Genomic DNA, 16,246 nt, shown 5'->3' with positions numbered 1-16,246 from the left:
AGTTTTAAACACATGTGAGGAATCTTACAGAAAAGAAGATGAATCAGAGTTCATTTTTCAAAAATATGAGATTCAATTTTTTTCTGAATACTTCAAAATCTCAAAAATAAAAAGCTAGTGCTTAAAATACTAGCTAATACACAAACTGTTTGCTGTGATAGAAACTAGCAAGTTTGGGAATGCTTGTATTTTTATATGTAATTTTAATATATCCTTACATGGATTTCATGAGTTTTATTTTTGTAAGAATAGTTCCTACCTAAGGACTGCAGTTGGCTAGCATCTGTAAGCTGTTACCAGGATATACAGTTTGGAAGTTTCAGAGGCTCAAATTTCTGTGGTACTAGTTATTATGACTTGCTGATTACTACTGGTATTTATTTTTAGATATAGTGCTATTAGATAAGAAACTAAACATATCTCAGCACTTCTTCATACTGTTTAGCAAAAAGATCACTTTTGCTAGATTTTTGAGTTTCTAACTGTTCTTTGAAATGTTGGTGTTTCTAACTGTTCAGTTTGTTTACTGTACGAATTTGGCTAGGCAGACCGTATCAGGAAAGAAAAGGTCTGTTTTATACAAATAAATAAATATTGACTGTTTTTTTTTTGTTTGTTTGTTTTTGTTGGTTTTGCTTTTGTTTTCTACAACAAATGAAAAATTCCATAGAAAATGTATTTTTCAGTCAAGAAAAGGTATGGCATATAAATGTTACTCATTCTTTCTTAGAGACACTATTTATATGCATTTGAGTTTTCTACTTTAAAAGGTTATCATAGTTTTCTCATTGTTATTTCTGGGGAATTGCCCAAATTGTTAATATTTTGCAACAATCGTGTTGATCTCTTAATAATGTATGCTATGTATTTCACTTACAATAATATCATAGTGACCAAAACTATGAATGAGTCCCATTCAGAGGGACCTGGAAAGGCTGGAGAAGTGGACACATGAAGACCTAATGAGGTTCAATAAGACCAAGTGCAGGGTTGGAGAACTTGGTTGCACTTTGGTTGGAGCAATCCCAGACATTTATACAAACTGGGGAAAGATCTCCTTGAGAGCAGCCCTGCAGAGAAGGACTTGGGGGTCCTGGTGGATGAGAAGCTGGACATGATACAGCAATGTGCGCTTGCATCCCGGAAGGCCAACTGTGTTCTGGGCTGCATTAAAAAAGGGGTGGCCAGCAAGGAGAGGGAGGTGATTGTCCTCCTCTACACGGCTCTTGTGAGGCCCCATCTGGAGTACTGCGTCCAGACCAGGGGCCCCAAGTACAGGAAGGACATGGAGGTCTTAGAGTAGGTCCAGAGGAGGGTCGCTAAGATAATCAGAGGACAGGAGTACCTCTCCTATGAGGAAAGGTTGAGGGAACTGGGTTTGTTCATCTTGGAGAAGAGAAGGCTCTGGGGAGACCTCATTGCAGCCTTCCAGATCTTGAAGGGAGCTTATAAACAGCAGGGAGAATGGCTGTTCATGAGGGTGGATAGTGATAGGACAAGGGGGAATGGTCTTACACTGGGACAGGGGAGGTTTAGGTTGGATATTAGGAAGAAGTTTTTCACACAGAGTATGATGACACACTGGAACAGGTTGCTCAAGGAGGTTGTGGATGTCCCATCCCTGGAGGCACTCAAGACCAGGCTGGATGCGGCTCTGGGCAGCCTGGTCTGGTGGTTGGCAACCCTGCACATAGTAGGGGGGTTGAAACTCGATGATCGTTGTGGTCCTTTTCAACCCTCGTCATTCTATGATTCTATGATGATTCTGTGCAGAAAGCAGATTAAAAAGTGAGAAGCCAGCCAGCAGTGGGAATGGCAAGAAAAGAAATAATGAGTTAGATCTGCTGTATTAACCTGATGTCTGAATTAGGATTTTGTTTGTATTTTACCTCAAATATAAAATAAAACTGTCCTTATTTCCAAGGTAAGGATTATAGTTGACACCATAAAAATCCTAATTTGTTTTCTTACTCGTGCCATGACTTTTTAATGTGCATGAATGCAACTTCAAAAAGAAAGGAAAATAGCAAAATAAAGGTAAGGATATTTTTGTCCATTTGTTTGTTCTTTTGTTCGTTCTTTTATTCTCTGATTTTATTGATGTGATACAGGTGCTTACTTTGAGCTTTGAAACTACAGGTCTAAGGACAGAACACAAATTATTTCCTTCCCTCACTTATAAAGCATATACAAGGCTACCCTCACCTCTTATCAGTTTTAAAAACAGTAAAATGCAGTCAGTTAGGAATGAGTATGGAAGACAGAAAAGTCAGTCTAAAATGGGAAAGAATGAGAAAGAATAGATACATAAGATACATAAGACAGAAGCATTCAAACATACAGTGTTCATAATATACATCATTTATTGCTGGACACATTCTGGTTTGGAGCTATATATCAAAGTTATCTCTTTACTTTCATTAGGTTCATAGGTGCATGTTTGGTAAAGGAACACAGCAGGGTTTAAATTTGTGTTTTGAGAAATATGAAAAAAATGCTTATATAAATGGATTCATTCGTTCACTACAAATCTTACTAATCCTTTGAGTTCAGATAATATAAATCTCTTTCTGTCTCTAGTGGGGAAGAACTGAACCACAATTAACAACTGGAGGGGAACAAATATGCGAGTATTACATTTTCAATCATTCATACTGAACTCATGGTAGAAAAAAAAACGGGGAATATATTATCTCTTTTCTTTAACATTTTGATTTATATAAAATTCTTTGTGTGAATGTCTACTATACTTGGTCCATAGATTGCTTATTAAGTGGTAAAATAAAAGTAGTTGAAAGCAATCTCACAGCAGTTCTTGTAGTAAGAGAAATTTAAGCTTTTTTTAATTATTATTTCAGGTTGAATAACCTAGTGAAGTACTCATGATCTTGTGATCTCTGTAGTTCCTGAAATTACTTTTATTTTTATAAAGTAGCTGAGAGTGCATCAACATTACAGTTTCAGTATGAATCAGGAAATTGATTTTTAACCTAACCATCCCCATATACCTTGCCTTGATTCACATTGTAGCACACAAAATTATAGTCCAATACTCATGGTGTTTCAATACATTCTTTAAAGATGATATGAAAAGTTCACGTTATACTCCAAAAGAAAACCAGGAATGACAGCATCTAGTTTCAGAGGAACACAACTTAGACTTTGCTTAAAAGTCAAACAGTAACAATTCCCAACCAGTCTGTTCCTGCTACATGAATGGAAAAGAGGAGAAACAAATACACCATTAATCAAAATTAAAAGCAAAAATCAATGCATTTAATACAGTACCTGAAGCAGGACTTTATTCTAGAAAAAAATATTTTACCTGTCTGTACCTACATATAATATATACACCTCTTTACTTTCAGTATTGCTGCAAGGTTCCCATTTTTCAGACAGTTAGGCAAAAAGTGCAGTTGGGGAGGAAACTTTGACTGCTCACATCAGGTAAAAGGTATTCTTGGAGAACTCAGCTTAGATTAATGTCCTAGTCAATAAGATTCAGCAATGAGTTGGGTCTCTATCTTCTAGAATGTGTGGCCTCTGTACAGGAAATGTTTAAAAATTTACTAGAGAACAAAGAGAACAGAATTGACAGTATGAATATACAGTGTTTATTTTATTCATAAGTAGTAGGAAATTCTGACCAGTAAGTCTTTTACACATGAATGGAAGTCCATAATGTTATCAGACAAACAAAAATTTTCATCACATGAAGTTTAAGTTAGGGAAAACTGAAGATATCTTTCGTGAGTTGGGTGTTTTTAAAAGAATAGGTATATAATAGATCGCTTGGAGAACTGTAAGTTAGAAATAGTAAGAATATATCTATCTTTTCATAAAAATCACTAATTTGAAATTATGAACATTTGTGCAGTAGGGCCAGTACTCATAACAAAACTAAAGGGATTTTCACACCTTACCCCACTTAAGTAAGACCTATCAAGAGTTACAGTTTCTGTCTTTTCTCATTATGCTTCACCTCTTGGTAATCTGCTTCATGTATGCTAATTCAGCTTCCATATTTATACTTATGTATCATTCCAAACATTTTGTTCAACCCAAAATTTTGCATCAATTTCCTAGCTTTGTACGTTCCAGTCCATGCTCAAAATCACTGCAACAGCTGTAAGTTCTGACATGGCCTTAGTTAAGGGATGACATAGGCTGTATGACATGTTGTTTTCAAAGATGGACCCAGTGGTCAAAGGATGATATTCCACATAAGGTAAGAAGCTGAACTAGAGTGGCAGTACCACTCCAATGCCTGGTCAGCATATTCTTTTCCTTGTGTTGTTTTCAGTGGCCAAAAGGAGAACTGCATCATCAATTTCCTTTTCATGGCAGATTTCACACTGATCAACAGTCTGTTCCAATTTACATGGAAAGCTGGTATTTTCAACACATTCAGAGTTTATCATTCCACTAAATTGCAGTGTGATCTTTGTTTGGTTCATGTAAATTCTGACATTCTGTTCCACGCTAACTTGATAAAGGAATTCATTGCAGGAGTCCTGGAGCAGCAAGTGTCCTCAGATCTGTTTTTCCATTTCTGACCTTGAGATGTATTTTTCAGTAAGGCAATTTTTTTTCTCTGTTGATTTAACCAATATTTTCTTCAATGCAACATTTCCTGAACTTTTAAGCAACATAATTTCAGGGATCCATAGAGAAATCTCAAACTAATTCTCTCATATAATCCATTCCTATATAGAATCACAGAATTGCAGGGGCTGGAAGGGACCTCTCGAGATCAAGTTCCCCCAGGGAAGCAGGCCCCCTACAGTAGGCTACACAAGTAGGCATCCAGGTGGGTCTTGAATATTTTACTATGAACATTTATCTAAAAACTAAACTTCATAAGGAAGGCCTAAATATTTTCAAATCTGATCTTACTGCATAAATAGTGCTTGAATTTCACAAAGTAAATCTGAATAATTAAATATTTTTTAAAATTATGATCTAAGATTTAATGATGAAGAATCCATAACAGTTTGACATACAGCCTGACATAAAGCTTTTGCAACTATGACATGAATATCTGTAAGAAGGATACTGTACCTTACCGGACAGATAAAGAACATTTTTCAGGTTCTAGTATTCTAAGAACGCTACTATTTAAGTAACATGTTATATAGAATATGAACTATATTTTGTATACTAATATACAGCTAATATGTACCTTCTGGTATTATAACATTGTTTAGTTTGTTAATCATACGTTACTTAAAATGTAGCTTACTTAATCAACCTCAACTGTCTGTTGTGGGAATACAAGAAAAACTGTTCAGAGCAGCAGCTGTGTAGCAAGATAAACAGCATGAGAACCAAGGACATCTCTAGAAGAAGAAAGAACGGCTCACAGCTCTGATTGGATAAGTGCCCGCATGAACAGTTGAAGAGTGTTTGTAGAATGCTTTATTGACATGTAAAGGTGGATGGGAAAGTTGTAGGGATGGATAGGAAAGCTAGAAAAAGAAAACTTGTGAAGGTATATAAGTAATGTGAGAACTTGTAATAAATGATTTGGATCGTTCACATCTGAGTCCATGCATCAGACGCTGCAGTCTGTATTAGCTATTTATTTTGGTTTCAGCAGTCAACTCAAGTTTATGACACTAAAAAAAATACAAACAGTGGTAGAGATACAGAAGTCAGCTGATAATTAATTAAGAAAGAAATCATTCAGTTTTCTGTTTTTCCCATGAAATATGTCTCCTAGAGTTATTCTGTAGTATTCTGGAATCTAATTTTAATATATGTTTAATATGTGTTGGTATATGCTCGACTCCTCAGAATTACAGAATGGGTAAGGTGGCAAGGTACCTCTGCAGGTCATTTTGTTCAACCCGACTTAAACTAAATTTAAGTATGTTACTAAGTGTAGTGATATGCCGTAAATTTTACTGAAGAAAGATTAATTGAAAATTAGTGGCAAAGAGCTTGCCATGGGAGAAATTTTATCCAAAGGTAAAAAAAATCCAAAGGTAAAAAATATAGCTATAGCACAACATTAGCTATACTGTCATAAGATAGGTGCTTTCATCCAGAGTTTAAAATACAAACAATTTCACTGTAAATTAGCAGCATTTGAAGACATCTTGAAGAATGAAAGAAAGATCAGCTTACAGGCATACATGTCTTTTAGCTGTTTATCTGAATTATTGATGATTTTGATGAAAAATAAAGATATTATTATCTGAAGCAATTGCTTCAGTTATAGTTAGTAATATTTTCAAACCAGTACCACTCACCATTCAATCTTTTTTCTCCTCTCTCCTCTGCCTCTTCTTTTTTATTTTTTTACAGTCAGAGAATCACAGAATCACAGAATTGTAGGGGCTAGAACACACCTTTAGAGTTCATCTAGTCGAACCCCCCTGCCAAAGCAGGCTCCATAGACCAGGTTGCACAGGTAGGCACCCAGGTGGATCTTGAACATCTCCAGAGAAGGAGACTCCACAACCTCTGTCTGGGCAGCCTGTTCCGGTACTCTGTCACCCTTACCGTGAAAAAGTTCTTACACACATTTGTGTAGAACTTCCTGTGCTTCAGTTTATAGCCATTTCTCCTTGTCCTATCACCATGCACCACTAAAAAGAGTTGGGCCTCATCTCTTTGCCTCCCACAACTTAGATTTTTATAGACATTGAATCATAGAATCATAGAATGGCGAGGGTTGAAAAGGACCACAACGATCATCGAGTTTCAACGCCCCTACTATGTGCAGGGTTGCCAACCACCAGACCAGGCTGCCCAGAGCCACATCCAGCCTGGTCTTGAGTGCCTCCAGGGATGGGACATCCACAACCTCCTTGAGCAACCTGTTCCAGTGTGTCATCATACTCTGTGTGAAAAACTTCTTCCTAATATCCAACCTAAACCTCCCCTGTCCCAGTGTAAGACCATTCCCCCTTGTCCTATCACTATCCACCCTCATGAACAGCCATTCTCCCTGCTGTTTATAAGCTCCCTTCAAGATCTGGAAGGCTGCAATGAGGTCTCCCCAGAGCCTTCTCTTCTCCAAGATGAAAAATCTAAACATCGATCTGATTCCCTCTCAGTCTTTGCTCAAGGCTGATCAGACCCAGGCCACCCAGCCTTTCCTCACAGGGGAAATGCTCCAGGCTGTTTATCATCTTTGTGGCCATCCACTGGTCTCTCTCCAGGAGATCTCTGTCTTTTTCGTAGTGGGGAACCCAGAACTGGATACAATACTCCAGGTGAGGCCTGACAAGAGTAGAGTAGGGGGGGGAGGATCACCTCCCCTGACCTGCTGAACACGCTCTTTTTAATACATCCCAGGATACCATTGGCCTTCTTGGTCACCAGGGCACACTGCTGGCTCATGGCCAACTGTGGTCCACTCAGTCAGTGATGGCATCATAGAAGGCTATCAGTTTGGTCGAGCATGACCTTTACCTGGTAAACCCATGCTGACTATTGATAAACTTCTTCTCTTCCAATTGCCTGGAGATGGCATCCAGAACAAGCTGTTCCATCATTACGATCATTTTAGCTATCATTTTCTTGTCAATTACTATTACAAGTACATATCTATATGAACCCACCTTGTATATAGCATATCTATGGCTCTCTGTTTTTCTTTCACATTGTTGGGAAAAAATCAATCAACCGTACCTGAAGACTTGTAGAATTAGCATTATATATTTTTATTTTAATAATATTCAATCTGTGTTCCAGAAAATGCCATTTCTACTGTTACTGGGTGTTATTTTATAGCAGTATTTACAGCATACTGTGCATCAAACACATGAAACACATACATCAGCACAGGCCTTTTAAATTTATGTAAAGACTTTCTCTTCTGGTTATTTTTTCTGAGAGAATTTTTTTATCCACATGTCAAAATTTCCAGTATTTCAGTTGTTTGTATGAAAATGAGTGTTGTAGACTTTTCTTTCTTCCTTTTCCAGATACTTCCTTCTGTGTTTATCATGCTGGCCAAATATTGTAAAAAAAAAAACAGAATGATATTTCTAAGACACTGAAGAAAAAAATGTTGTATGAAGAAATAATATTTCAGTGAAGTTTGTTTACAGAAAAAAAAAGTTTAACAGAAAAGCATATCATAAAAAGATTAGTAAAACAGGCAAAAAATAAAGCCAACCAAACCTCTCTCTCCCTTTTTTTTTTTTTTTTTTTTTTTTTTTTTTTACTTTCTTTACTTGGCAATGCAAAATGGTATTTATAGAAAAAATGCAAATATTCTGAGATTAATTCACTATGCTGCCCCACAGACAGCATAAGAAATTGTTAAATGGGAAGAAAAATATGAAGAATGTAAAATTTAAAGGAAGCATTGTGGTGATTATGCAAATGTTAACTTCATTAACCAGCATGATCACAGAAGAGCATCCTTTTCAGTTGCAAATAAATATTTCATACTCAGCCTCCCCAAACCCTGAAACAGATTTTGGAATATTTGTTTTGTACTTAAGCAGCAAGCATAGTTTCCATACTGCTTGAACTTATGACCTACTGACTATATGATCTCGGGAGAAATAAGGGTTTTCTGAAGATGCAATGAATTTATTAAAATTTCATTTTGCATCAGTAGATCAAAAATTGAATTGTCTAAAAAAGTTAAATACATTGTACCATATCTCTTAGTCTTACAATTAAATATTGTTCCTTTATTGACTGTGATTGTACACATAGAACCAACAGATACCAAATACAAATAAAGAGATTCCAATTGTCTTTTTCTGTCATGGAATCAATATGGTTAATCTTTTTACAGAACATCAGATAAAAGTTGGGCGCTTATGAAAAATAACATATTCGTGTTTTGAGTCCAGGAAGATCCACCAGTATGAGCAGAGAAGAAGAAAGATGCATTGCTTCAAAAGGAAAGATTCAGGCTGGACGTTAGGAAACAATACTTCTCTGAAAGGGTGGTCAGGCACTGGAATGGGCTGCCCAGAGAGATGGTGGGGTCACCGACCCTGGTGATGTTCAAAGAGCGTTTGGCTGTTGTGTTGAGGGACATGGTTTAGCAAGAACCATTGGTGAAGGGCGAATGGTTGGACTGGATGATCCTGTGGGTCTTTTCCAACCTTGGTGAATCTATGATTCTATGATTCTGTGAAAAAAAAGGCAGTAGTATAAAACATTTCAATTATATTTATTTTAAGAGTAACCAATAATGCATCAAAAATATTCAAACTCACAGAAAAAGAGTTGCTAAAAACACCCACATATGAGAAGAAAATTACATTTTCACACATTCCTATGTTGGTGTTCAAGCATAGTTGGGTTTCCAAGATAATGTCATGTTTTAGAGACCATAAATGTTACTATCCTGCACTAATTTTAGCTAATATTGTGTTATGAGGGTAACATTCTTCATTAATCCTGACTTGATTGACTGAACATGAAAAGAAAAACGAAGTTTAAGAACACTGTCTTCATATTATTCAGGGATATATTTTCAGTCCTGCATTTTGTAATCCTTTCCTTTATGCTTTGAATTAGTTCATTTTTCTCACTGTAAAGATTCAATCATTTTAAGCACATTATTTGATGTATGAACCTAGTTCTCTGTATGCATGAAAAATGTCTTTTTTGATGTTTTGCTGTTTTTAAACAGAGAGCTCCAGTTTGGAAACTCTCCATACTCAGCATATAATTGATTAAAGAAATACATTTATTTTCATTTTGAAGTTATCTATCTGTTCATGTCAAATGTCTATATATTTGATAAATTTGCTACCTTTATTTCAACATTTTTTTCTTTGCTGGCTTATTTTATGGTGCTAAATGATCTCTGACTTTATCCCAAAACCGTAGATTATTTTGTTAGAAAGGCAGTGCTGCCCCTTAGCAAGATGTAGACAGGCTGGAGAGTTTGGTGGAGAATAATCTTATGAGATTCAACAAGGGAAAGTGTAGAGTTTTACACCTGAGAAGGCATGCATCAGTACAAGTTAAGGGCTGATTTGGTGGAAAGGAGCTCTGCAGAGAACAACCTGGATATCCTGATGGACAAGCTGACCACTAGCCAGCAGTGTGCCCTTGTGGACAAGAAGGACAATGGTTTCCTGGAGTGCATTAAAAAGAGCATGGCTAGCAGGTCAAGGGAGGTTATCTTCACCCTCTACTCTGTGATTATGAGGACATATCTGGAATACTGTGTCCAGTTCTGGACTATTCAGTTCAAGAAAGACAGGAAACTACTGGAGGCAGTCCAGCAAAAGGCTACAGAGAGTTTTAGGGGCATTTCCCTTATGAGGACAGGCTGAGAGCCCTGAGATTGAGCCTGTAGAAGAGAAGACCGAGGGGATCTTACAAATGCTTATAAATATCTAACAAACAGGAGTCAAATGGATGGGACCAGACTCTTTCCAGTGGTGCCCAGCAACAGGACAAGAGGCAGTGAGCATAAGCCACAATACAGGAAGATACTTCCTATGAGAACATGAGAAATCAATTCTTTGAGAATGACAGTGCACTGGAACAGGTTTCCCAGGAAGGCTGTAGAGTCGCATTCCCTGGAGAAATTCAAAATCTTCCTGGATGCTTTCATGTGTAACATAACCTAGGGAACTCGAAGGGAGTTTGAACTAGTTTATATCCAGAGGTCCTTTACAAAGCCTATGATTCTGTGATTCTGTGATTCTCTGAAGCCAATATTCTCCTTGGAGTAACGTGGAAATCTCTCTGAAATTAAATGCAATATGCCATTTTGTATGTTTTCAGATAGTAAGAAATTCTACTTGACTCACTTTGATAGAAAACTTTATGAATCACATTTGCAAACAAAATGTGTAATCATTTTGATGACAAGAACGGGATCATCTGTCGAAAATCTGAGTATACTTTCAAAACATCACTTACATAAAAAGTAGTTGCATTTCTTAGTATTTATATTTGCAAGATTCCACATAGTGGATTAGAAACATTTGGTTTTGTTTTATGGGCTTATCACATAAATTCAATATTGTATTTGACCAAAATCTTCATATTATGTTGTCTCTGCTGCTAGACAAGAATAGGTTTCATTAAATTTCAAGGATTTTCTTGAGAGAATTGAATACATCATTTTCTCAGTGATCTATCACTGTACTGCTCCAAAGGTTGCTCCAAAAGTAATGTCTCCTATTTATTTCCATGGAAACTACAGCAGATACAAAGAGTACAATAATGCTAGTTGATAAAGAAAATTCTTAGCTACAAGACACTATTTTTCAGCATAGTCACCACCATTAGCTATATATTTTTGCCAGCAAAGAATAAGAGCCTGCATGCTACTTTCATGAAAATCTCTGGAGGAGATCCATTGTCGCTGTCACCACTGCTGAAATGCAAACTCATCACCTCACTGTGCTCATATCCGCTGTTTGGTCTTCATAAACATTCAGCAAGTATCAATGAATGTCATTGAGTGCCATTTTTTCCACATGGAAGAATTTGATTACACACTTTGCATCATCCACACTTCCTTGACAGATGCCGTTTTGTCAGCCTGCCCCTCTGCTGCCATCTGTCACATGGCAACAGAATATAACCAGGTATTGGAGGGAAGGTTGAACATCTACTGTCATACCACCATCACCTGCCTCTTAAGTCATGGGCCAACATAATAAAATAGGAGGCACTGTTTCTGGAAAAGATTTCATATGAATAAGTTACAATCACACACACACACACACACACACACACACACAAAAAAAAGTATGTGTGAATGTATTTAACAGTTAATATTAAAATGTACATTCTATTCTAGATGAATTCTCTAAAACTAATGAGCTCTATTTTATTTGTCCTCTGAAAGCACAACTTACTGTGCTTTCGTGAAATATATTTTCATGAACACATTTGAATATATATTTTATTTTTAATGATAAATGTTAGTATTTCTTTCATGCTCTTAAAAGATATCTTTGTGTAATCTCTGTAGAGATCAGTATTTCCATTCTGAGCAATTTTTGTAAAATTTAGTTATCTCCATGGGGAAAATTTTTGAGTTTCTTTCTTTTTCATTAGTATCTCAATGAAACAGGCACAATTTAGTCTATGTAGAATCCATCCTCTGAAACAGTCTGAAATAGTTAAAAAGTAACTGATAATTTCTTCCCCAGTAGTGAGAAGAAAAACTATTCAAAAATTGTCAGCATGCTTTGTTTTGCTGGTTTATTTTTTTTTCCTTTGATTCATCTTTTTTTTTTCTTTTTTCTTTTTTCTTTTTTTTTTAAATCATATTTTTCTGCCTAATTCCAAACTGGCTTTTGATTTACTGGATTTCTTCTGCTTTTCAGACTTGCTGAAGTGCTCTTGTCAACAGTTCAGTGGTTGAATGAAGCAAAGTGTTACTTAATAGTGTGAAAGCTTGGTGTGCTGTCAGAAAAGGGCAGACCATTAACTTGTGAAATTTTGCTTTCAATGTTCTGCAGTCCTAGTGCTAGCAGAACGAATCTCACTGACAATGTTACAAATGGCACATGAATTTATGCCACTTTGTAATTAAGCACTGCATCATTGCCTACAGTGGTAAAGATGGCAAAATATGGAAGATAGCTTATAACCCCCAAAATTAAAGAGGGAAAATAAATGGAGAAGGGAAAGAGAAGAAAAAGAGGAAAGGAAACAGGAAGGAAAAGTGGAAATGAAAGGGGTAGGAAAGGGGCAGGGAAAGGGAAAGGGGCAGGGAAAGGGAAAGGGAAAGGGAAAGGGGAAAAGAGGACAAAGCTCCACTGAAGAGCAGCTGCTTTTATCTCGGTACGGTATGTCAAATGACTGCAATCTTTACATCACAATCTATGTCTTTAGACTGTCAGTTCTGTCAGTACATGGTTGCAACATCTGTGTTAATTACTACAGTTATATGAACAATAAGAACAGATGAGCCTGAATGTAAAAGATAAATACATGAATTATCTGATTTCAGCACTGACAAGAATGGAAAGTGATATGTCTGAACTGCAGTGGAGAGCGCTGAAATGACAAAGATCATTCTAAATAATAAATATTGTGCAATGACACAGTGTATTATGTACTTCTTTTTTTTTTCGTCTTGAAAGATGGCACATCACCACCATCTAGCCTCTGAAAGACAAATGATCTCAAGACCAATAACGTTGGAACATTTGTGTCACTTGTTATTTGTGTAATTACCTGAAGTTACCAACTAATAACTAATAAATACTTGCAGAGTTATTACTTCAGATGAACAATGCTCACTTTAAATAGGCCTGATATGAACATACTGTCCTAATAAGTTTGCTCAGTTTTTGCCTACATGTTAAAATAAACAATGGTATATCACCCTACAAAACTTGTATTTGTATTGTTCAGATTCTTATGGAAATATTACAACTCACAGTTCTGTCTGCAACCATTTACGCTGTTCTTTCTACATTATTTATGCATTTAGATTCTACAGTTCTTAAAATTTCCACCTCCTATTACAAATAAAATAAATCAGCTGGCTCTTGAAACCTAGGCTGAAGAGAAGCTACAGAAAGACTTAATTGTACAAACTCACAATACATGCTGATTATGATTTATTTTGTACTCTTACTGCTTCACCTTTGTGCTCCTATTTAAAATTATATCATGAATTCTTCAGGAAAGACCTGTGAATATTTTGTGGTAAGACATAGGCAATGATTTTTAGTAGGTTCCTGAATCTATCATAATGTAAGTATCTTCTAAATTTAGTAGGCTTTAGATCTGGCTCTAGCCAGCAAAGAAGCAAATGTATTTTTTAAGTATAGATCTCTGAAACAGTGAAAGTCACACTCACAAAACTATAAATTTAAGACATTAATTTACTGAGAAGCTGAAAAACTTTTGTTAGTGCAAGTTTTGTTTAGGCATTTTTTATTCCTCTATAAAAGGCTTTTTAAGATGGGAAGAAAAGAGTCTGGAATAAGAAAAGTGATAATGAAATTATGATTAAAGAAGGATGTATTAAAGAGGATACAGGGGATTAGTGTATGTGTTTCCTTATATTTTGGCATCTTGCAACTTTTTGTTGTTATTTCATTTTAATTTCTGTCTACAAGTCTTTTGCTGGCTCAGTGCTCTTGTCTCCTAAATAATGGCACCTTTAACAGATTCAGTCTAGAAATTCAAAGTCAAATTTCCTTGAATTTTAGACATTGATGTTCAATCTCAAAATGTATGTGTGAAGTTCACTTTCAAAAGATTCAGTTACTGTTGTATGGATCTAGAATTCATACTTTTTGTTTGTTTGTTTGTTTGTTTTAAGGCACTACTACCCATTGACTGAAAAGTGAAAGTTCCTCTATCCCTCTGTTTTATCTGCCACTGATCAACACTGGATATCTATGTTAGAGTGTAAGAACTATGTAAGTATGTCAAAGTATCACCTAGATTTCTGATTTTTGCCTCAGGATTGTTCTGAGTTGGATATGATTACCTTTTCAATTGGTAATTTTCTGAGAGCATAGGCATTTCGAGTAAAATTTTCAGTTGACGTTGCATTTCATACAATCAACTTTGGTGTAAAATTTCATATTGTATTGCAATACTTGACCACAATTTCATCTAGTTATGTTATTTTTCTATTTCTAAAGCAATGAGCAGTTATTTATCATTTATTCTTTTCACGATTCTACAGACAACACCATTACTTATCAGGTGTCTCTCTAAATTTCAAAGCGCTTCTGCACAGAACTTTTCCATGACTTTGGTCATCATTGTTAACTTTGAGATGTTGAGATGTTATACTGAGAGACATGGTTTAGTAGGAAAGATTGGTGATAAGTGGGTGGTTGGACTGGATGATCTTTTCCAACCTTGATAATTCAATGATCCTATGATACTACGAAATTTTGATATAGGGTGAGATGCACAGGGGCAACCAGTATTCCAAATGAATACATACGGTAGACTTGTATAGCAAATAAGATGCTGTTCTCTTCCTGATTTGCCTTTTCTCTTTTCTAATTAGCTCTCACATTCAACTTGCTTTCTTTCATTGCCAGTTCCAAGGTATTGAACTGAGTGCCGAAAAGACAGAAAAAATGCATAATTAGTGACCAACTATGAAATATTTTGTTAAAACATTTCTTGGCATCACATAAAAAACTCTGACAGAAGGCAGATTTCAAATGCTTTAGCCCTCAAAGCTCTGCGTCCTTTTCCAGTAATCCTCATAATCATTTACACACAAATGTGAAAATTGTGCCAAATGAAACAATTTCTCATGAAAAACAGACTGCTTTAAAAAGCTGTAATTTTTACATTGTCCTAGAAAAATGTTATAGCATATACATATGTATATATAAAGAATAGTATATAGATATATATATTATTTTAATCACATTATTACACTGAGCAATAATTAGGAGCATTTCCGGAATATTTGTTATTTACAAGAGAAAAAAAATCACATTCCTTTTTTATTTCATTAGTAGTTTACAATAAGGTTTCTAATGTATTCCACTGTTGGTGTTCTTGTGTATGTCTTACGCACAGTAATGAAATTAAGATATTGAAATATATATAAAAACCCAAGACTTTAATAACAACTACCTGAGATTATTTCTTGATCTTTTCACAGAACTGCCTCAGCGCCCTTCATATGTGGTGTGTTTGTCTATATCTTTTCTGTACTAAGTTATTGCTGATTCTTTTTTTCCCTTGAGATTATAAGGAAAGTTACCATTTCAAAATGTGCAAATCATGGACAAACAACAACAACAAAAAACCAACAAAACAAAACAAAAGAAAATCTCTTCATTTCTCTTGCTGGATGATAGCTTAACTAAACCTGATCAACAGTTTCATACTGACAATAGATAACAAAATTTAATTTTGATACATACACATGTGCATATAATCTCCATAATCATACTCAAAAAAACCTTGAAATTAGCCTTTATGCTATAGAATGCAAAAGCAAGTATTTACTATTACAGTTTATCGTATTTCCTTATTCCAAAAAATTATACCTGCTTTACATAATTCTCGTGAGACAGAATGAAGACTCGCACATTCAGAACTACGTACAATATTACTTGACTATTTTTTCTCAGGTAGTTGTATGTGTGTCTTGGGATATTTGTGAGATAAGAGTTTAATGTCAACATTACTCTCATCTGAAAATGTATTTTATCTGAATATACCCCCTGCCAAGCCTCCATACTGCATTTCATAATTTCCTTGTACTTGTTGGTTACCACTCTGGAAGCTAGACTCAGTCATTTGAATTGTAATTAAAACAGTGCCTTGAAATTAATTTTGATAATTGTTT

At 35.6% G+C, this 16,246-nt stretch overlaps 1 non-coding gene across 1 annotated transcript in view; it reads right to left on the bottom strand.

Annotated features, from left to right (window-relative positions):
* Nucleotides 1-9,046: 9,046 nt before the first annotated feature.
* LOC112532264 overlaps nucleotides 9,047-16,246 on the bottom strand; it is a 143,041-nt gene continuing 135,841 nt past the window's right edge. Inside the window, exon 3 of the transcript XR_005859205.2 lies at nucleotides 9,047-9,106. This is a non-coding gene — a transcript (formin-like protein 3). The remainder of the gene's footprint in view (nucleotides 9,107-16,246) is intronic.

The sequence above is a fragment of the Gallus gallus genome, chromosome 4 (genome assembly GCF_016699485.2).
Source record: "Gallus gallus isolate bGalGal1 chromosome 4, bGalGal1.mat.broiler.GRCg7b, whole genome shotgun sequence".
NCBI classification, from domain to species: Eukaryota; Metazoa; Chordata; class Aves; order Galliformes; family Phasianidae; genus Gallus; species Gallus gallus.
The sequence above is the reverse complement of the archived record's forward strand: the minus strand, read 5'-3'. Positions and strand labels throughout refer to the sequence as shown.